Source organism: Fistularia commersonii, chromosome 34 (genome assembly GCF_037954325.1).
Source record: "Fistularia commersonii isolate RoL2024-O1a breed Wild chromosome 34, RoL_Fcom_v1.0, whole genome shotgun sequence".
Classification (NCBI taxonomy): Eukaryota; Metazoa; Chordata; class Actinopteri; order Syngnathiformes; family Fistulariidae; genus Fistularia; species Fistularia commersonii.
In genome coordinates, this window is record NC_141317.1 from 6,397,356 (window position 1) to 6,419,907 (window position 22,552).

The window sequence follows — 22,552 nt, forward strand, 5'->3', positions numbered from 1 at the left end:
TAGAGGACGTGTGACAGAAATGAAACGGAGAGAACACAGGAATCAAAATAAAACAGTGTGATCCAAGAGAAAAAGCTGAACGTGACAGAGTGAGTGAAACCGAGCCAAAGCTCTGAGCCCTTCCTCCGAGATGCCCGTCGGCCTTGAAACCTGCCGGCTCCGAATGGCAATTTTTGCATTTAGATATTTGCTTCGAGTTCTCAAATCTACAATGCACTTTTATCCCCACAGCTGTGCTTTCTCTTGGCACATTTTAGCTGACCCCAAGTCTGACAAGTAAATATGCTTTGTCAAGCAGTGAAGAGTCTAACAGTGTTGTCCAGCCCAGTTTACAGCACTCATGGAGGTGCTTGTCATTAAAAAGAAAAAGTGTTTCATTATGAAGCATAATGGTCCTCTCTCACCTCTGCGCCTGCTTTTTATGAGTTCTACATTGGTGCTCACTAACCCTGATCTTAGAACGTCCAAGAGACTACCACATTGCTAATTTCACCAAAATGTCCACAACTGAGTGGCCGTGTTTGCTGTTTGATCAGTTTAATGCTTAAAATTTGAATTCATAATTCAATATCACAACAGAATTTTTGTCGAATCCTGAGCTTCTCGTTTTCTTTCACATTCATGGTCTGCTTTTAGGATTTTCTCCTGCTACAGTTCATTTGCGCTCCAACTAACCACCTATATGTCCAAAATATGCATGTTGAGATTAATCTCTGAAGCTTTTTGATCATCATAATAAATACAGGACAATGTGCTCATTCACTTATGTCACTAATTATTATTCCATTCCCTTCTCTCTCATTGTTGACCCTTTTTTTTTCTTCTCTCTTCCTACCTCTTCATCGCCAATACAAATGCAAACACACACACACACACACATGCGCGTGGACACGGACACACATTTTTGTGTGTTTGCACCAAATGAAAGCTGCATCAGACTCAAGGTCTCTCCTAGTGATAGAAAAATATAAGCATCTAGAAAGGTTTGTGTTTCCTGTGATGGTGAGGACACACACTTGGTATCAACATTAGCATTATTATCACCTCTGGACATAGCATAGGGTGAGGACCTAGTATTAGAGTTCAGGTCCATCTAAGCAACAGTTACATATGGTAAGGAGGTACAAATTCTGTGTGTGTGTGTGCGTGTGTGGGTGTGTGTGTGTGTGTGTGTGTGTGTGTGAGCGAGAAGGGCCGAAACAGATGAATAAGAAACCTCTTGCCTCTGCAGCAAACTCAGAATGCTCTTTTACGCACACACCTGCATGCACACAAGGGCACACACGTGCATGCTCACACACACGCATGGTCGCACACACAAACCACTAGCGTTCATGTATAGAATCATGCAACCTCAGAGCGACATAGATTCCCAGTAGTTAGTTCCTGCGTCATTACAGTAGCCATCTGTCAGTAGGCACACATACACACATACACTGATTTGGCCATGTGTATTCATCCAGACTGCAGCCACATTGCATATCCACAAGCCTTTACCCAAGAAATACCTCACCCTAGCGACCCTCTCTCACACTTAGCAGTCCATGGGATTTTACATAGAGCATTAGATTTCTATGGATCAATCTAAGAGGTGAAAGGTTTCCTCTGCCTTCCATGTTCTTTATCTCCCCTTTGCCTTTCTCTCCATCTCTACCCAGATGGATCTGTCTGTTCCTCTGTGTCTGCCAATGACTGATGTCATTGTCCACCAGTGTGCTTCCAGTGTAGAAGATGAAAAAAAAAAAAAATGAATGTTGAGGTATAATCCCAGAGTTTAATCCTGACTACTCCCAATCCACTGTCTGCACACCGGACAGCCACGAAACTCTCATGGCGTGCATTTACAGGGGCAGTGTGATGATAATATGGAGGGTTTGGAGGGCACACATTTGGGTCCCTTATAATGATGGTGATTCAAATAACCCCACCTGCTAAGCCAGAAAGAGCGAGACAGCTAGAAAAAGAGAGGGGGGTGAGAGAGAAAGAGAGAGAGAGTGAAAGAGAGCGAGAGGGAGAGAGAGAGGGAGAGATAAAAGATTGAAAGATTATCTATTTCTCATGGGTGGGAGACAGTGAGTGAGTGAGTGAGAGTGAGTGGGAGGGAGGGTGGCAGTCAGAGGCAAGCAAACTAATTCCCACCAAAGAACAGACAGTCGTGGCGGAGCTGGAGCTGCAGTTAGTTCACCTCTTTGACGCGATTTAGACAACAACAAAGAGCCGCTATCACAGTTGTTCTTTTTCAAGTCAAGATACTAAATCGAGCCACAGTTTCCATTTTGGATAGGCACTGAAAATATACACGCACCCACAGTTCCCACGAGCTGCAACAACTCAAGGTAAGACACGCTTTAAACTCAGACCGCGTTGATAAACTGTCGATTTGACAACCGGTTGTTTTAATCCCCAGTGACGTTAGGCAGCAGTCAATAAAGAGATAGAGATTATTTCTGCTTCTGATGCCTCTGTTGCTTCTGATGCTGCTGATGCGCATGGAGCATCGCGCGTAAAACAGCTGCATCCACAGAGAGAGAGGGAGAGAGAGAGAAAGAGAGAGAGCAGGAAAAGTGTCATGCTCTTTACTCCCCCTAAAGTTAAAAGAAATGCACTCGATGGGGGGAAATCATCAAGTGTAATTGCATTAAGTATTGTGCTTTCATGTTTAGCCTTTATTTAATTGCAGGCAGTGAAATAGTGAAATAGAAGCAAAATGCCCTTAAAATGAGTCAAAATGCTCGCTTGCACAGAATGCACAGTTGCAGCTGGGTTCCACATTCACCTGTGGAAATGTCATCAGACACCGTTGATAATTTTGCATCAAAAGCAGTTTAGACTATTTCCTTTACATCTTATCTCTGCAATTCACTCTTTGATGCTATTAAGATGCTTCCAGCTTTTCTGACCCCCCCCCCCAACAAGCACTGCACTGTCTCCACACAAGGTCAGTATCTCGGTTACAGGTTTGCGTAGAATTAAGACTGATGCCGCAGCTCTGTGTGGATATTCAAGCGTCTGAAAGCACAGAGCTTAAACACTTTACAGAGTCTGCAGAAGTTGGCTCTGTGATTATTTTCCATAAACTATGCTAGGGAAACTGCTTTGGTGGAGGTTTGAGAACAGTGGTGAATTACAACCACAATAATGGCATATAAACATGTGAAAAATGATTAGCTCAACCTTAAAACAACAAATTAGCGTGCATCATATTTCAAGGTTGCTATGAAGGCAGAGTCGACCCCCCCCCCCTAGGCCCCCCACCCCCCCGCTGGCCTCATTAACAGTTTTATATGAGCTTGTGCAATTTCATAAACAAGAAGACCAGAGCAGAGAAGACATCACAGAAAATCTAGTACAGGCTACTATACCAGTGCACTCAGCAGCGTAAAAGAGGTTACAGAACGGGGTGAGCAGAGGCTTGGGATGACAAGAACTGGCCTTTTTTTTTTTTTTTTTTTTTTTTTTTAACAAAAAGGGCAAAATGCGCTTGATCACCAATAAATGTAATTACATGTGCGAGAGATTTTTTTTTTTTTTTTTTTTTTTTTGAGTGGAAACAACCCTCCCAAGATTTTTGGTGCATTGCTTCCTGCTCACACACCTCGAAGTGCTCAAGTGCAACTGACATGTATACATTAAAAGATAAATTCACACACACATATGGCTGTATATCAGCCCCTTTTCATGTCCCCGCCAATGTCCTTTACATCAACCTGCTGCTGCATATTGGGTTGGAAAACATCTCCAGGGATCTAATTTAGAGTTTGTGAAAATGCCGCAGCCTAAAGGACAAAAGGCTTTCAGATCACTTGTGTGTTTTTTTGTTTTTTTCTTTGCTGTGCTCTGTGCTGTTCATGGTACAAATCTAACGCTGTAGATTTCACTGGATTACCCAGATGACAGACGAGCACATCACTCAAGCAAACCAGTGTCAGTGATGTTCCTGTGTTTTCCTGTGTGATTGTATGTGCTAGCCTCTTTGGGTGTGCATCTTTTACTTGAATAGGACATATTTGCCATATTGTTAAATATGTAATATGTACTCTTACTTTATTATCATGTATATATTTATATATATATATATATATATAGAGAGAGAGAGAGAGAGAGATGTATGTATGTATATATCTATGTATAGATATATACATTTATATATATATATATATATATACAGGGAGGTCTATGCTCTGCAGTGAATGTATTTATATTGAGTGAATTGTTGTTTTTGTGCCAAAATGGTCACATGCTTTTCACTTTTTAGGCTGTTTGAACTTTTTTCACTCTCCTCAACGAGTAAACCTCTGGTTTGATAAAACCTCTGAACAATATCCAACGAGGAGCCGAAATGCCTGAAGCAGCCGAGGCTTTTATGAATCCAAGATGGCTCCCGTTCCTAAGTGGATTAAATGACCTGGGCAGCAAGTACACTTGAAAATATGAAGGGGAAAAAAATACACTTAACATTTTCCATGAAAACGAGGGATACCTGAAAGCATGTGCCTTTGTCTTTTTATTTTTTCTGATTTTTTTTTTTTTTTTTTTTTTTTATCAATTTGAAATACCATAATACCTCACCTACGCAAGATAGATATTCTAACTTCTATGAAGTTCCTGTGAATATCCTCTATTAAAGATACTGCACGTTGACTCATTGTGATTCAGTTTTAGCCTTTATGCTCTTTAGAGTCATGAAGATATCTTGCCCTCGCCGCTTTGGCAATTTCCCATTCACATCTGTCAGGGCCTGTTAATCTTGACAAAGCCATCATTGACTGTGCGGTGAAACCGAGCGCAGCTGTTAAACATTTCCCGCTGTTGGTAGCCAGCTCCAGCGAGCGTGGCCTGTGCCTCATAGACACTGTGGTGGCATCAAGTGGGTGAGGTGTTGTGCTGCTCGTGTTTGAGCTGGAGTCTGGCGTGAGCGGCCGATGAAATGAACAAACACCTGGCCTCGTGGAGATAAGGTGACCTGAATCTGCCAAAATCATGGCTCTAAATAGGATTTTGGAAATGTTGGCAGCAAGTTGCTGTTCTAATTGTTCAATAAGAGAAACGCTCTTTTCCACCTCATACTGGTTTACAGCACCAGATCAACAACAAAAGTACACCGGGGAACTTCAGTGAAGGATCAGTATCACAATGAAGTGCGACACAATAACTACAGGAGCAGTTTCCCCAAAAAGAATATTGTTTTTTAAATCCAAAATTGAATCAGAGCTTATGAATAACAGCAGTGAAACGCTATGATTTCTTTCATCTACTATATATTCTACTTTGAAATTAAACCTGTTCGTAACAAGTAGTTTTCATGAGGGTATGTGCAATACGTACGATAAACCATTTTGAGTTAAACGCTTATAGGTAAGCCATCGCAATCTGTTCGCAGGAACTTCATCTTAGATGCTAAGAATAAGAATAAGAATAAGAATAAGAATAAGAATAAGAATAAGAACAACTTTATTTATCCCGAAGGAAATTGTTGTGCAATAGTTTCAAGTAAAACATAACAATAGTAGATAATAGTAGGAAGGAGGGAGAATAAGAAATGCAAATAAAATATAAAGTGTCAAAGTTAAGGCTATAAAGTGTTTTAAGGTCTTAAGGTCTATGAACCCAAAGTCAGGGCCTGATTTGGCTCACAAATACAGACAGTTCAGATACCGGACGAAGTTGTCTTACAGGAGAAAAGTAGAGTTTCAGGAGAAAGACAGGTGACTGAGAGACTCAAGGGAGATGGACAGAACTAAAGTAGACAAGTTCAAGCAACCTGGCCCTAACACCCGGCCAAGCAGATAAAGTAACCTTTGTGGACAGCTGGAAGGGTCAGTGATGAAGCCGATCCAGGACGGTGCTGATGCTGATGGTGAAGGAGGGAACGCTAAGTAGGATGGAGACGATACCAATGGCAAGATTGGCTGTCAGTTCAGACCTGTATGAACCATCAACTAACACTCGAGGAGCAGGGTGATGTGAAAACCGTCAGCTCTGGAAAAGGCAGTTGCGCCGATATTATTCGGGAATGGCAACACGGATCCTTGAGATTTCAATTACAGAAGACTAGATCCTGTACGGACCCTGTAGACTTGGCCTGCCACACTTGAGGCTGTAACTCGTTCTGACATTGAAGACTCGGATAGGTGGAGCTCGAGCTCTGAGGCTCGGGGTCTCGCCCGCTCTGCTTCTGTGGGGGCACTTGAGAATCTGGCGATGACGACAGCTGTGGCCGAATGGTGAGGTGATTGTCTGAGTATGAACTATGCTACATGTATAACATAGTACCCTATAATGATAAAACAACATTTTCAATCAAATACTCAATATATACAGTATCAATTTTATCTTACAGAATAATGTATGTGATGATCAGTGGAACAAAAGCCAGATTAGATTCATATTTTTTTGTTTTTTTGAGAACGCGCCACTGAGGCAACAACAGTCGGGGGACAGATGAGAGCAAAACAACCCGATGCAAAATAATTTTGTTTATTTACTTTTTTAGCACACATGCCTCCGATGTTACATAAGTGTCATCTTCAGGACGAGCTGCACACACAGCATATGTTTCCCGTACTGAGTTCGGCGCCAGAGGTTTCCCATGTCCTGTCCTCCTTGCTCATTTTCTGCTTTCTTGCACTCACAAAGTCCCATCTCTTCTGCTCCCTGTCTCCTCCAGCTGAGCCCTGTGCCCCTACTGAACACCCATTATATGTTTGTACGCATATCTATCCATCTCTAGTTGTTTTTGTGCCAATGATAATCGCTTGCCGCACCCTCTAGGCTTGGTTAGCCCGATCTGAAGCATTTTCAGGTGGATGATAAAAACTGTTAACGAGTACTGAAGACGCCGTGATCATTGAACTTGTCTGAGAATACTCAGAACACACACACTTATATTTCCATTTAGGTTGCGCTGGGTTAAGATGATAAGCTATCCCCTGAATTGATGCAGCAATAGTTTCATGACGTCGGCTAATGCTGGATTTAATTGATCCCTCTGTTCTTTTTTTGATCAATCATAAATCACTTATTTGTCTTTTTCAGTGAATTTTAATGTAGGAGACAGAGGGAGAAAAATCCAGTGGCAGTAGGAACAAGGAACTGAAAAGCTGTCAGCAGAAAACGGCTGTTTCCAGAACCAAATATGATGATTTGTGTGCTGTGCTTTCGGGTTTATGTCGTCTCTCCCACATAGTTACCTCCGTTTTAACTTTGACCGCGATACACGAGTTAATGCCATAAAATAACCGCATATCTGTTCGGAAGAGAGCTTGTGAAATCAGACGTGTTCTGCAAACAGTTGGGTAAAAACAGGGAAGAGACGTATGGTTGAGTTAGAGACGGGTCTCTCTGATTTGCCTGTACTTTATTTATTTAGAAATTGCTGGACTCTTTTTGAGAAAACTTCAAAATGCAACAGGTACTTATCGGAGAACAAATTAAATTCTTTCCAACAGCTTCTTAGTAACAGCAGAGGAGCCGCCATAGAAGTATCAACATCAGGACATTGATGGAGGAGGAAACCAGAAACTAGCACAGGTGGTGCAACCGTCGCACTATTTTCCTCAATTTCTGTGATCATCTGTTTTGAATTTTATGCATATCCTCTATTTAGTCCTCAGTTGAAAACTAATCTTGCTCTAGTACGAAACCGTGAGCGAGTGTGAGACTCCTCTCGGCAAAGCATCAAGTCTGCACTATAGTCCCTTCACCCTGAGAGGGACTCTGCACTAATGGACAGGAAGTGTCTGAATGAACGCGGTATTTCCAGTAGTCCGGGTCTTACTGTGACATGCCTGTTTGACAGCAACGGAGAAAAGATTTATCCAATTTCAGCATTGTGAGGGGCTCCAAACGGATAGCGTGAGCAGGCAGTGACATGGTGCCATGGAGATGGATGCAGGCTTGTTGGCGCATAAAATGTTGCATTGAAACAAATAACGGAGGTCTGGCTGTGGCAGAATGGCGAGAGAACCTGTTTTCATTGGCTCTAAAGTTTGGCACAAAAAAAGCTAAATCATATTTCTCAGATTTAGCAGGGCCATCAATACCACCTCCGCATGGGACCAAAAGATCTGTGGAGAAAGGATACAGTTGGAAGGCAGACGTTCCTGCAGGGGCAGGACTGGAAGGACCAAACATCTTGTTTTGCAGGTTCCCAGGGGACGAAATGGACGATAAAATGTTATGTTAAAACGCCGCACTGTTGCTTTTTTGCTTTATTAAACAACATTTTCCATTTTTCGTCATCCCAGTGATCCAAAGGCTGGAATTTTAAATGTCATTTACGCAAATTTGAAATGTTCCAATTCACAGTCATGGTTTTGTACCAGTGACAAAAAAATTAGAGCCAAATGTAGACACAACTACTGATCTTGATTATAGCAATTAATGAAATAATACTGATGGTTATATTCACTGTAAGTAAAATAAAGATACTGAATAGAGAAAATGAGATGATCTCTCTTCCTCTCGCTCGCTCGTGATTTAATCTCGCATAAATCCAGCGACAGGTAGCTATATAAGAGTTGTCTTGCACTGGATTACATAAGAAATTCAGGTCTTTTCACCATTGGCAAACAAGCTGGGTATCCTTTGAATTTTGGTGGCAGGTTGATGTTTTTGTTCTGAAACGCATAATTGGAGACAGCTCATCATTAGGCAATCAAATATTGATTTCCTTTGAACTGAAAGGTTGTTTTTACATGTTAAATAAATTACATACTATAAAGAGATTTCTCTTTGTGTGTTATGTTGCGGTGGTGTGCGAAGACCTATCTTTGATTTTGTATTCATGAAGCGAATAATTCTCACCCAAGGTGACTGCAACATATCTAATTCACAGTGAATTTACGTTGCAGCGTCTCAAAAGTTGACTTAAAATCACCTTGACAGCCACATTATAAATCACAACCATCGACTGCTAATCTTGCCGAACGCCTTCATCGCAGGAGGCTGGAGGGCTCTAAGTCATATCGATAAAAGATTTGTTTTCTGCACTTGTTGGATCCCAGATTAGAAAATATTCAAAGCCTTGAAATATAAATATACATAAGATAATTAAGTAGAAATGAGAGATCGTATCCCCAGTTGTCGGAAGCGTTAGAGGAAAGGAAGATATTAAATGTCACAGAAAACCAGGGAATAAACAGAGAGGTAAGATACATGACAAAGGGAAGAGAGTAATGCAGATAGAAAGACTGAGGATATCATTAAGTTGGCATTCATTACCGGACCCTGTTTACACCGTCTTCCCTTTTTCTATGTCCTCATCTGTTATTTGTAATTTCTCGACTTTGTCTCTGTCTTTTTTCCCCTCTCGCATGTTTTAATGCTTAACTTGTCTTTCTCTCTCTCTTACCTTCCCCTTGAGCCGTCTCAGCTCGGCCTTATTTATATGTGCCATTAGATTGTTGCGTGAATGACTGCAGTGGCCTTTTCAAAGGTTGGGATTAAGAGCAGAGAGAGGAGATGTGAAAACAGCGTAGTTGTCATTCCTCCAAACAGCTCTAAGGATTCCAAGCGGCCAACGTACTCCGCCTGGACCAAATTTCAAATTCTTATGAGTCTTCTCACGTGTTGATCAGGTGTTTTCCAGGAGAGATTTGCTGCCCGGGCTTACTGTTTTCTTGAGTTCCCTGAGAATCAAAGACTACAACTGAAAAATGAAAAAAATAAAACCTGGGCTGGGCCGGAATCTGAGTCATCAGGTTGTGAACAGATCAAAAGCATGCGCACATAATTGCATATAATCCTGATTACAGCTGCAGGGTTAAAGAGAAAAATTAGACAGACGCAGGGAATGACAGCCTAAGTATCAACGCCATCATTGTAATAGTCACTTATTGGGATTATTATTTGTGCAGCTTCAGCTATTACTGTTTACGTAACTCCCCAAGCAGTCGTAATGATGGATCCATCATGGCAACGCCTTATCAGTCTTTCAACTGTGGCTCCCCATCCAATCATAAGGATGGATGCCAAAACCCTCTCCCCTCTCATTGCCCTGAATAGTGATACAGCGAGGCCAAAGCTCGGATCATCTACAGCGCAGCATGTTGTTTTTTTTTTTGTTTTTTTTTTTATTAAAAGCGTTAATGGCAGGAACTTTTCACCCAGGGTAATGGTTAGTGGAAAAATTACATAAGCAATTAGATAGTAGATTTAAAATGCTGTTTTCATGTCACTTGAGGGAAAATGCTATGTGTCAAGTGTGCCCACATTATCCACTTTGGTAAAACGCTTGGATGGCTTTGATAGTATTTCACATTTTACAGTCCTTTCTGTAAGATTCTGCCTACAGAATCGACGACAGAGAAAGGAATCAGGAAGTTTCTAAGCCTTAGAGTTCAGCAGCTGAAACTATCCGCCCGCTGCTGCAAAGACAAATACACTGAAGAGGAGATAGTGGGGAAGAAAAGAGGTCAGAACTGATCCGGATTTATTGGCTCAGCTGGTCATAAAGGAGGCTTTATTCTCACATTGCATTATACAAGGCAAGAACTCAACTAGTTACAGGTGAAAGATGACTCCGTCTCCTCCTCATCTTCTTCCTTCTTCACTTTCCACTTTGAATGTGTGTGTGTCTCTCTCTCTCTGAGGATGGATGGGTTTAATACAGCGGTGGTAAGCAACAAAGCTAGATTTCCTTCCTCCATCCTGAGGTGTGTTCTTTACTATCTCTGACTCATGGAATAAAACTCAGCTCTTACCTTCCTGTCCACATCCAAACCTCTTTCCATTTCCTCAGCCTCGCTATTCTTCTCTTCTTTCCCCCTCTCTCATTTGCGCCAAACAAGTGCCTTTCGAGAGGCATCCAAGCGATTACTCGAGTGCATTAAATCATCTCAACAGAGGCATTAAAATGTATTGACAATTGAAGCCAGATACTCACAAAGATGATATCTAACTGAGACACTTAACACATTAAAACCAGAAAAGCCTTTGTTTAAAGTATCCGCATGAGTAGAACTACAACATCAGAGTATAAAAGCATTTATAAATTAAGCATTTTTGCATCGCAAAAACGAAAAGTCTTGCCAAGTACTTTTGCATTATTTCGTTTTACAATGGCTCATGTCACTTAAAATTGGACAGAATACCTTAACATGTAGCCTAATAGTGAAAGAAAGGGTCCTTTGTTTAGTTTTGAGAAGAATTTACAGGTACATTTTGCATGTCATAAAATTTAACTGCTTGCAGTCCGTAGCCAAACATTATTTCATTGCCAAATCAAGATACTTCAACAACTGGTTGAATATGGCGTTCTTGGGATGCCTTTTTATTGCAGTGTAATGCTGTTAAAACAATTGATTTCTAATTGATGAAATCAAGACTCTTGTGAAACATAGTTTTGTTGTCCGTACTTTAAGCAACAATGTAATGACAAGAGGGAAACAAGTGATTACTGGGGGGAAGAGAAGTGTATGGGATTGGGGGCAATAACCATTCCAGTCTTCCTCGTTTAAAAAAAAAAAAAGGCCCGACAACAGCAATTGCAAGACAGAAATGCTGAGAAAAGCAGCCAAATAGAAGAAAGGAGCATGCTCTGCCTTTGCTTTGACCTGGTTCCAGTTAAGCCGCCTACTTTACACGATGAACATTACCTCCACACTGTATTTATAGAGCCCTTTGGTGTGTGTGTGTGCGCGCGTGTGTGTCAGCTGGTGTGTATACATGTTTTTCTTTATTTGCTTGGTCTTGATTGAAAGTTCATGTTAGGTTTTTGTTACCAGAATTTGTGGGATAAATTGACATGTTTAAAGATCTGGTTCAATGAGAACCAAGTTGTAGCCTTGTGTTTTTTAAGCACCGTAGATTTGCAATGGAAAGAACAGTGATGGCAATTTCACAATATGGTTTTTGAGAGAACGGTGTTTCACACATATGGAAAACCAGTCCCGTCAACAAGTGTGAAAGGAATGGTTTATTCTTACACATAAAGGCGCAGAGAGGTTTGGTGCGGAGCGAGAGGAAGTTGGAGAAAGCAAAGAACTATGACCTCCAGAGCCAGACGGACAGCTATTCAGAGTATTCAAGGGGTGAAAAAAAAAAGAGTGAGATGAAGATGACAAGGAAAAAGAAGGATCAAGGTCAGCCAAGCAGGGAATGAAAGTGAGAACACCTCTGTGAGAAAGTCATCGGTACAGTGTGTATACTTCTGCTGGAGTGAAATAAATGCTTTTGTGAAACATTTAAAGTCATAGAAGACTCATAGAAACCAAAATCCCCTCCCTGGTGATAGATAGAAGAGGAAGAGAGGAGAGGAGGAGCGCAGAAGAGGAGGAGAAAGCAGCGGTGATTGAAGTTTTGGATAAGAGTCATAAGGCTGGAGACAATTTCAACCAAGAGGTCTCTGTTGTGAAGCTCTGTGTGGGACTCTCAGGGCTCTGTCTATTTTTAAAAGATGTGTGGGTAACACGCTCACACCTTATAGCATCCAGTATACCTGTGCAAAGGAGAAAGAAGTCCTGGTTATCAATAATAATATGATTTGCAATTCTGAAAGTTTTTTTTAACCTGCTCCACATTGAGTTACATGTGCATACAAAGTTCAACATACAGGACTGTCGCAGAAAATTATAATATTGTGATTAAGTTCTTTATCTTCTACGATGCAATTAAAAAAACAAAAATGTCATACATTCTGGATTCATTACAAATCAACTGAAATATTGCAAGCCTTTTATTATTTTAATACAACTGATTATGGCTTACATCTAAAGAAAACTCAAAAATCCTATCTCAAAATATTAGAATATCATGAAAAAGCTATTTTTGTTTTTTTAATTGCCTTACAGAAGATAAAGAACTTTATCACAATATTCTAATTTTCGGAGACACTCCTGTATATGGAGAGTACAATTTAATGTAACCCCAAAAAATACACAAAAGCGGGGAATTTGCGGTCAGATGTTTCAGGGCGGATTCACGTAGTGATATACATAACTATCGGATTCAAGTGGAAGCAATGTGCTAATCAAGGAAGGCGGGGCGTAGCGATGTGCATATGATGAAGAAGTTTGCAAGAGAAAAAAAAGTCAGGCATTCTCGATATCGACATTGCATCTTGTGGATCAATGCATCAGATACAATACTGAGCTGCCGATAAACACATCCGGAACAAAATTGAGCTTTCAAATGAACATAAAATTAAAAGGTAAAGCGAAAATTTAGCGAACATGGATGCAACTCATTGATGAATATTTTCTTTTTCCCATCTTGTTTTAGCTATCTCAGTTATTTCCATTCACCAACTCCCTAAAACCCACTGATGTTTCTGATGAAGTCTTGTTCGTCTACTTGTAACATCTGCTTGTTCATCATTCAGCAGACTCCATCTGGCCAAAATAAAAGAGGAATAGTTAAATATCCTCTTCTATTTCTGTTTCGTGTTCAGTACCCCGCTTTCCGTGTTCCTCTTCTAATTTGCGTATCTTTGTTGTGTTTATTGTTAATACCGTTAGACCTTGCCGGTGTCAGCCTCAATGCAAGGGACTGAATAGCCAATCGCCAACACAAGGTCATTAATTCTGCTTTAGCTGCCAGCTAAACAGCATCGAAACGCATTTGTCCCCTCTGAGGCAAAAGTCTTGCTGTCTTTCATTACTTGTTAATGTAGAGAACCAGAAGCGTCACAAAAATAACTGTTCATGTACTTTGCTGTTGCTTGAGGATTCACACCAAAATCCCAGAAACATCCCCCCCATTAATCGGGACCGGTTTTCTCGGCAATGTTCTGTTTTGTTGTCAGTCGCCGCTTTCAAACACATCCTTGTTGTTCACGGTGGGATTTACAGATGAACTAAGACGCACTCATGTATTGAGAACTTTGCCGTCTTGGCAGAATGAAAAAAGGGCAAATATTGATCAACATGGCGAGCAATCGAACAATTACATGGACCGACGACGAGGTGGTTTTATTGTCTCGTGTGATGCTAACCTACAAGAATGGGTAAACTCCAAAAGGACTGTGAGTCTTGCCATTGGAAGTACAGTGGAGTACTCTAGTGTCTTGTTGTGTAATCTTTGCCGAAGAGTAACGAAAAACATGAGAATGTTTAAGAAAAGTAAGATCTAAATCAATTGAACCTTGTTGTATCCTTGCTGTGCAGGAAGGTTGAAGTCATTCATGAAAGTATTCAAAACCAACTTTTCAATGGACACAGAATGCGCAAATACACATTTATGAATCAGCAAAGATTAACGTAAGAATAAGTATATCTTTGACCTTAAATGCCTCACAACTGTCAGGCTACGCAGAACAAGTTATGTAACCAAGTTATCTGTGATGAGTCCCACAGTAGTTGATAGCAAGGCAAGAGCACATTGTACAGTCTGCTTTTCCATTCTCTGCATGAGCAGTTTGTTGCAGGTAGCTCGGTTGGTAGAGCGAGCGCCCCTCCATTTGAAGGTTGGCGGTGCAATTTCCAGCCAGTACTCCCTGCATGCCGACGTGTCTTTGGGCAAGACACTGAAGGAAATGAACCCTGTGGCTGAGGATGAATTTATCACCCTGGCCTGAAGTGTACAGGACAGACCAATTGTCAACTACAAAACAATAAGTGATCAGCAAAATTGCAATTTGGTGTACATCCAACTTAATCATGACCTAGTTCTTCCAATAAAAACAGTAGTACAATACCTAAAAGCATGAATCATTAGATTCTTATCAGCTGACAGTCATTTTTTGTAAATTCGCATTACTTCTTGTAAATGTTCGCTGCATCAACAGAGCCTCCATGAATTATTTATGTAGCTATTTTATAATCATGACTTCCCCCAGACATTTTATAATGTGGTTGTCATCTCAAAATGAGGGTCTTCGTCATACTTTTTCATGTTTCTGGACTTAATGCCAACATATGTTGAAATGCACAACCACTTCTCAGATGTCTCCTGAATCATTGAGGGGCATGTCATGCAGGCAGGTATCATTTGGACCACAATGTCTGAACTCCCATTTTCCATCTTCTCTTGCCCATTAATCATGTCCCTCTGATAGTGCTGATCTGAGGAAGTCAGAGATTTGATTTTTGAATGCAGATGAAGACATTTGAAATGAAGTTCCGTTAGAAGATCTGTTTAATATTTCATAGATGCTAGACAACAGCCCGGCTCTGTGCCGGCACGAGGCAGCAGGGTGCTTATTGGCACAAGTCGCCGATATGTAATTCAAATGCATGGAGGCTAAAGCATTTCTAAATTTTAAACAATTTGTATTATCATTGATGCAACTGAAAAATGAAAAATGTACATCATACGAATGGTTAAAAGAAGGTTATGAACTCTTTAATCCATTCACTGTAGGGGGGGGGGGTAATATTGTTCATTATCTATACAGTTAATCCTGCACACAGGCAATCCTGGAGCCAATCCCAGCTGTTGGGATAACATGACCCAAATTAAATGATTGCTAAATCATGTCAGTCAGGTTAAAAAAAAACATAAATATTGTATAGGGGGTTTAATGTGCTTGTCATAATGGCTGAACAGAACATGAAAGGGCTTCAGGCCACCGAATATTTTTTTTCTATCTGTAATTCTATAATCCTGAGTGCCTGCATTATTGCCAAATATCTTCTAAGAAGATTTCAAAATCATAAGCGCTGTCTTTTTTTCTGTCATCATAAAACTAATCTTAAAGTGACGACAATTTACCTATTGTTTTTGAGCATTTACGTTGCATTTCCTCCCACCGACTGTTAATATTTTCTTACACCGGCACTGTGCACTTTTGAAAAACTACAGAGAGAGCAGACATGGGAGACTACTATTGTGCTATTGCAACTTTTACTTTATTTCTTAACAGCCCCCTGGAAATGTAGGAGAAAACAGCTGAGTTAGTACAAATCTCACATTCATTACTATGGGGATGCATTCAACCCCCAATCAATATGTTTTACACATGTTACACACATAGAGATTGTTTTGTTTTATGTGACTTTAAAAAGATGTGTCAAAAACCAAGTGAAATAAGTCAGTTCAAGATAAACTGTTGAAAGTTTCACATCTTTTCAGATCAGATCATCAAAAAAAGAATTGTACCCACAGGGAGGCTGTGTAAGTGAAGCATGCTTGTGCAAAAAAAGAAAATGTTGAAACTGTTATGTTCATCTTTTACATGCTACACAGCTGAGCAGCCATTGTTCTGCAATTGCCCACTTCCCTGCAGCCACTTCTCACTGTTCTCTATCCATATCATCTCTTTGTCCCTTCACTTAACCACCTCTCTCTATGGCTCTGTCACTACAACTCTCCCTGGAGCCCAAATGACCTAATTTGCTTGTCGAGACTTGTGCTTGAGCAGCCGTTTTTCTCATTGGTACCAACAGCCTCACAGTGTAGGTTTGCTGTGATGAAGTGCACAGTTTTGTTTTGTTTTTTTATATATAGCTATATGTTGCAGTTTTGATAAGCAGTTATTCTTATTAGTTGGTTCCAAGCGAAAATAGTTGCTCATTTTTATTTGGTTTGATGATTATTCATTTTGGGCTGCAAGGTGGCACAGTGGTTAGCACTTCGGGCTCATAGCACGAAGGATCCTGGCAAAGGGACCTTTTCTGTGCAGAGTTTGTATTTTCTCCCCATGTCTGCGTGGGGTTTCCTCCGGGTTTTCCACTTTCCTCCCACAGCTCAAACACATGCAGCGGGTTAATTTGAAAAAATTGAGAAAATTGCCCCGAATGAGTGAGTGAGTGAAAGTTGCGATTGACTGGCTACCAGTCCAGGATTGACCCCGCCTCTCGCCGGCCACAGCTGGCGACTTTAGCCATTATTTCCGACAAAATAACTCCCAATTATTTTTTTTTTTTTTTTTGCATTTTGCAAAAAATATATAATGTTGCAGCCCCGGTGATGCACTATGCTCAAAGCCGTGTCTTTAGACAGATAGTCAGATGAGTCAGATTTTGAACATCTCTGAAAATTACATACAACTTCTTCTATTAGCATTCATATGTTCTCTTTGCTAGTACAGTTCCACTGTTGCGCCCCATGATGCCTTTGCATCAGAAGCCCCTGGGGGTCCACATTGCTGCAGATGTGACAGAAAAGACCATTTCGCACAAAACATTACCACAGGCTGTATCTTTCACAGAGCAGTATGTTTTCAGGTAGACCTCTGGGACTCAATGCACAGGAATCATATGAATAACAAGCCAAGATATCCTATTCAAAACAAACAGAAAATAAGATTATGTTTAATGCAAAGTACTATTTTGAAAACAAAACCTTAGTTCATAGTATATCTCATGACCTGTTACACCAAACTGCAAGCAGATTATATTATGATTAGATTAATTGCACATACTGCAGTTCAAATGCAAGACTCAGCACAACTGAGTTCTAAACTTGTATCCGTAGCCAATATAATCGAAAAAATATATGTACATGAGAGTGATGTACTTAACATACATATGGCAGTCAAGTGAGCTTTGCATACCAGAGATGTGACTTAAGTAAGTAGTTTAATGGATGTGCACAAAACCTGGCCAACAACTTTCAGCATATTCAGTAATATACTATTCCTCATAGCATCCATCCATTATCTATACCGTTTATCATGTTCTGGGTGGCATGGGTCCTGGAGCCTATCCCAATCTCATTCACATCTCTGGGCAATTTAGTGTTTGCAATCGACCTACCGGATGTGTTTTGGTTTGGGGGAGGAAACGGGAGAACCAGAAGGAAAACTTTGTAGACACGGGGGACAACATGCAGACTCCACAAGGAAAAACCCCTTATCGGAATCGAATCAGGGACCTTCTTGCTGTGAGGTAGAACCGTTAATCACCATGCCCCCGTGCCACCCCTATTTTTTTTACCATTCGAAGACATGAATGAAATGTTAAACTGGCTTATTAACTGACAATAAACATTCATATGCAGGAAATACTAAAAGACAGAATTAAAGCAAGAGACGGTCTCTACTTGATTCTACGATCCAAATCTGATCAAGTTTGATTTTTTTTTCTTTTGTTGTGGTTGACTGAGTGGTTCACCATCACAACATGTTTTTATTCCCTGCTGAAAGGATGTGACGGAAATGTCTATCAATCAATATTACTCATGCAGGCTCATACCTGACAAAGAAAGGTATGCTGAAGGTCATGCAAGAGGAGAAAAACATATGATGCACTCATAAGAGGGGAGCGACCAATGTAACATACAGAAAACCTGTTCGTCCTCACAGCCCACAAGTTAATACATGAGAAACCACACCATGATGCTAAATGATCTCCCCCTGTATCGTGCTTGCTTCACTTTGTGGTTTCAAAACGCGAGATTGCATTCACCCATTCACACACACGCGCACACACACACACACACACACACACACACACACACACACACCGATTGCTTCGGAGCTACAAAGCCCCTAAGAGAACATGGGGAGCATTTGCTGCTTCCAAATGATATTCAAGACCAAAATAAATGTCAGATCATGTTTACAATTTTTTAACAATTTACATGGGAAAATCATGTCACCACTGCAGAGACAAGTAGAATATGTTAAACTATAATTATGTGGATGAAAGAACATACATAAAGGTTGGGTCTGTATGGCTCTTTTCAATTTGCATTTATAAATGTTTTTAAGATATGATGGCAAATGCAGGCTCAGACACATGGACAGGCATCAGGGTGGAAAAAATATCAGTCGCTTCATTATGTCGGTCTCAAGGTCTGCCTGGTATCTCCCTCATGAGGCGAAACATAGATGCTACAAACAGTGAATGAGAAGTTTGCAAGGGGATCATGAAGAAATGAAAAAGCAATGCGGTGAACTTTTTCTGTGCCAATTAGCTGACTGTCCTGGCCTGTGAAAAATGTGCTGTAGTTTTTTATGTCAGTGTGTAAGAAGCTGCAAGAGCCCTTGTGTTGCATTATGTGTACACCTTTAGGTGTGTTGCTATGTTTTACTGCACTTCTTTATCCAAACCTTGTTATGGAGTGAGTCTTTCAAATGAGGTCTGGGGTTTTTGGAGAGGCCGGCTGTTTGGTATTTGGCCAAAAGAATGATGGAATCCATATAGTTGTGATCACTGTAGATACACATGCACAGGAACGCACACGTATGCACACAGATGGATGATGAGAGAAACTTAATTACTCTGAATTGGTATATCCAATGACTGGAACAGTAGCGACACACGTTTTCCTGTGGAGCCCTGTGTATTTGCGAAGCTCTGTTGTTTGCACCTCTTGTGATGTTTTGTGTCATGAATGGCTGTTGTCATTCTGTTATCGTGCACGTCAGTTTGTGTAGCCAAGTCATCTCCCCCAAGGATTATGTGAGCTATTTATTTTACAAGTGCTACTCAAACGTCCAAACGGATTTAAGCGCGACCAAGTCAGTTGGTTACAGTAGCATCACCTCATCCCTCTGAAGAGTTATATTTTAAGTCATTGATGCAACGTGGTTTCTTCATATGCTTGAGGGCACATACTCGACACTTTTATCCTATTCAGCTAAGTTCTGAGGAGGAAACCACCTGACAGCCCTTGATGATCTGGGTTACTCACCACCAGTAGTTGTGTGTGTATGATGGTGTGATTGGCATCTGTCAGCTTTCAACATTACAAATACCGCCCTTAATGTTTTACGGTGATATCAAATGTTTGCTCCCTTTCTTTTTCCGTCATTTTTTTTTTCAACCTTAGAGGCCCGCCGAAACACGATGCTGAGAAGTTCGCCTGTGTCGTTTCAATCCAAGGGTTCGTGTTTGTCTTGTGAGCCATGTCAATGTGGTCGTGTCTGCCTGGCATGACAATTTTTTTCTGCCTCACAAACTTTTCACATGAGGTCTGTTCCTCCTCAACTGCATGCATGAGCGAAGGCAAAGTACAATTTCCATTGGCCGCGCTTAAATGAAAAATTGAAAAAAAACGCATTTTTTTGCACTTTATCAAAGGAGGCATAATGTAAATGTGTTTAAAATAAAGACAAGACATTTTGTATCATCTATTGTCCAGGTCTCAACACAACTCAATTTATAGATATTTTCAGTAAAGCCTCTCTTCAGGGGCAATGTTGCAATAATGCAAAATATGGATCTGTGATGGATTGTAAAACATTCTAGCCATGAAGGCCCATGACTTAATCGATCACCAGGATTTATTTGGATGGTTACTTTGCAGAAACGACAAACACTGTAACACTGAAATTATGGGGGAACTCAGACAGCAGCGTGATCCTCTGCTACACTGAAGTATTGGACAAAGAGAGGATGAAGATTTGTATTATTCTGGTATAGTTTTCTTTTATACTGATATTACTGTAGCTCAGCCAGGAAGTACAACACCCGCTGAAAACAGATGTTCCCATTGGTCAGCATAAATTCCTTTGGTTCGCATTTAGATTGTAGGTCTATTTAAAATATCTATAGTAACAAGCAACCTATAGTCTTATACTCCCTTTCTGAGGATATAAGTTATATAAACAGTGTCAACTGTTTATGTTTACCGTGAGATGAGGTTTCTGTTTTGATTTCAGTACAAACAAATACAGATAAATCTCCTTAATCCCCTCTCAAAAATGACCAAGAAGCACAACAAAAAGTGAATTTTTTTGCCAGGCTTTGTCACCGGATGTCATTATGTTTTCGCAAGTTTAGTTTTAATTCCTGTAATTCCATTTAGCAGTTGAGCCAGCGAGATATTGCAATTATTACAGACACCAATACCAGGTATATATACTAACCAGTTATTAAAACTTATAAAACTGTTATATATAGCTTAACAGTTCTGATTTTTCGAGAAGACACCAGTTAAATGTATAGTTTTATCTAAAATGAATTAAAATACATTTGAAAACCTCATTTTTCAAAAAATAAACAGTTTAACAGACAGGAAACACATTTACAAACACACGCAACAGCCACATAAATAACATCATAAGACAAAAGGAGTAGGGAAAACAACAAAATAATGAGTAAGTAATTGGGCGGATGAACAACCCCCCCCCACACACACACGCAAACACAACTGCCTTATGTATGTATGCAACATGACATGCAATTGCACATTAGTACACCCATTGCTTTGTCCAAAAACAGCAGTTGGCACTCTATCCTTACTGTTACGCTGCAGCATAAATGACATTTTAAATGCATCGGAGCAACTTAGTGACAACTCAGTGAACGAGGAAACAATACAGTTGAATATTTAAAAAGATCTTTACGTCAAAGAAATATATTTATGATTTCTGGTTCAGGGTTTCATCTGGCAAAAACACAAGAACTGCATTTGACATTGGAGGATAATATACTCTTTATATGATGCTAAGGCGTTGCAAAAACAAAACTTTGGATCTTTTCTTTGCTTTGTTTTGTTGTGATTTGCTATTCAACAAAAAAAAAAAAAAAAAACATAATCCTCAAGGTGACCAGTTACATCATGACTGATTTCAGATTTTATCGGTTTTGACATTTCTGTATCTGAAGCTTGGTTTTTCAAATCTATATTTAGATGTCTTCATCAGTATTCATCATTGTCCCCCACTTATCTTGGACTAAGTAAGTCAACCCAGGCATCCCTGTCCCCAGTGACGCACTCTCGCTCTTCCTGGGGGACCCCAAAGTCATTCGGGTCAGATGTGATATAAAATCACTCCAGCGTTTTCTGGTTTAACGCTGGGCCTCCAACCTCCTGACATATCATGGTGGAGTAGCGTGTGTCTTCCCATGATAGTGGGAGCTGTGTTTTTGGGAGCACCGGACCCTAAGAGGTTCTTTGAGGGCAGTGATCCTAGGACAGGGAGGGAGTTAGACACATCCCTATCATTGAAACCAAGGGGCAGCAAGAAATTTTGTCTGGATTAGGAGGGCCAGGACGTCTTCCTTGACCAAGCCAGACTCAAGGGAGATGGCAGATGGCATTATTTTGTATCATGCAATATTTGAAAACAAGAGCAAAAATACCTGTTCAGAGAAGTGACTGGTGAACACGGGGACACTAACAAATTACCATCCATTCAGGGTTTTCATTCTGAAAATAAAATAATGTCTGGTTTGGTTTTCATACCAAATTTGACAATGACTCCTGACACTGAGAAAGGGGGAACCAAGCAGAAAAGCAGTTTATGTTTGCAAATTAATTTAACGCGGTTACAACCAGAACATATGCTACTTCCTTGAAGTGAAAATGAAACTGAATTTCATTGCTTTCTCTCGAGGTCTTAAAGCCACCAACACTATAGCTGGAGCGCTTGAGATTTTAGAAAAAATAACATTTCAGGAGCACAACATTCAGCAGTTCAACTTGGGAAATGAGGTAAACATGCATCTATAGGCATCCATTAGAAATTCATTTTTACACTGGTAGACTTGCACATTTCATTTCAACGATCACCTTGACCATCTTTTTCCTGTGTTTTGGAAAGCAGGCTGCAGAGAAATAAAACTTAGATGTGCAGCAGTAAGACTTCTGACTCCCTAGAATTTCAGCTGAACAGAGAGTCCTCACTTTTGGGCATGCAGAAAATACATTTACATTAATCTCACCTTTCTGCTGGATCCAGATGTATTTTTTTTTCTATATCCACTGGATGTGGAAATGT

The 22,552-nt window shown here is 40.4% G+C and overlaps 1 protein-coding gene across 1 annotated transcript in view; it reads left to right on the plus strand.

Annotated features, from left to right (window-relative positions):
• Positions 1-2,057: 2,057 nt before the first annotated feature.
• camkvl (CaM kinase-like vesicle-associated, like) overlaps positions 2,058-22,552 on the plus strand; it is a 36,592-nt gene continuing 16,097 nt past the window's right edge. The window contains exon 1 of the mRNA XM_086141713.1: positions 2,058-2,336. The gene's annotated coding sequence lies outside the window, so the exon portion shown is untranslated. The remainder of the gene's footprint in view (positions 2,337-22,552) is intronic.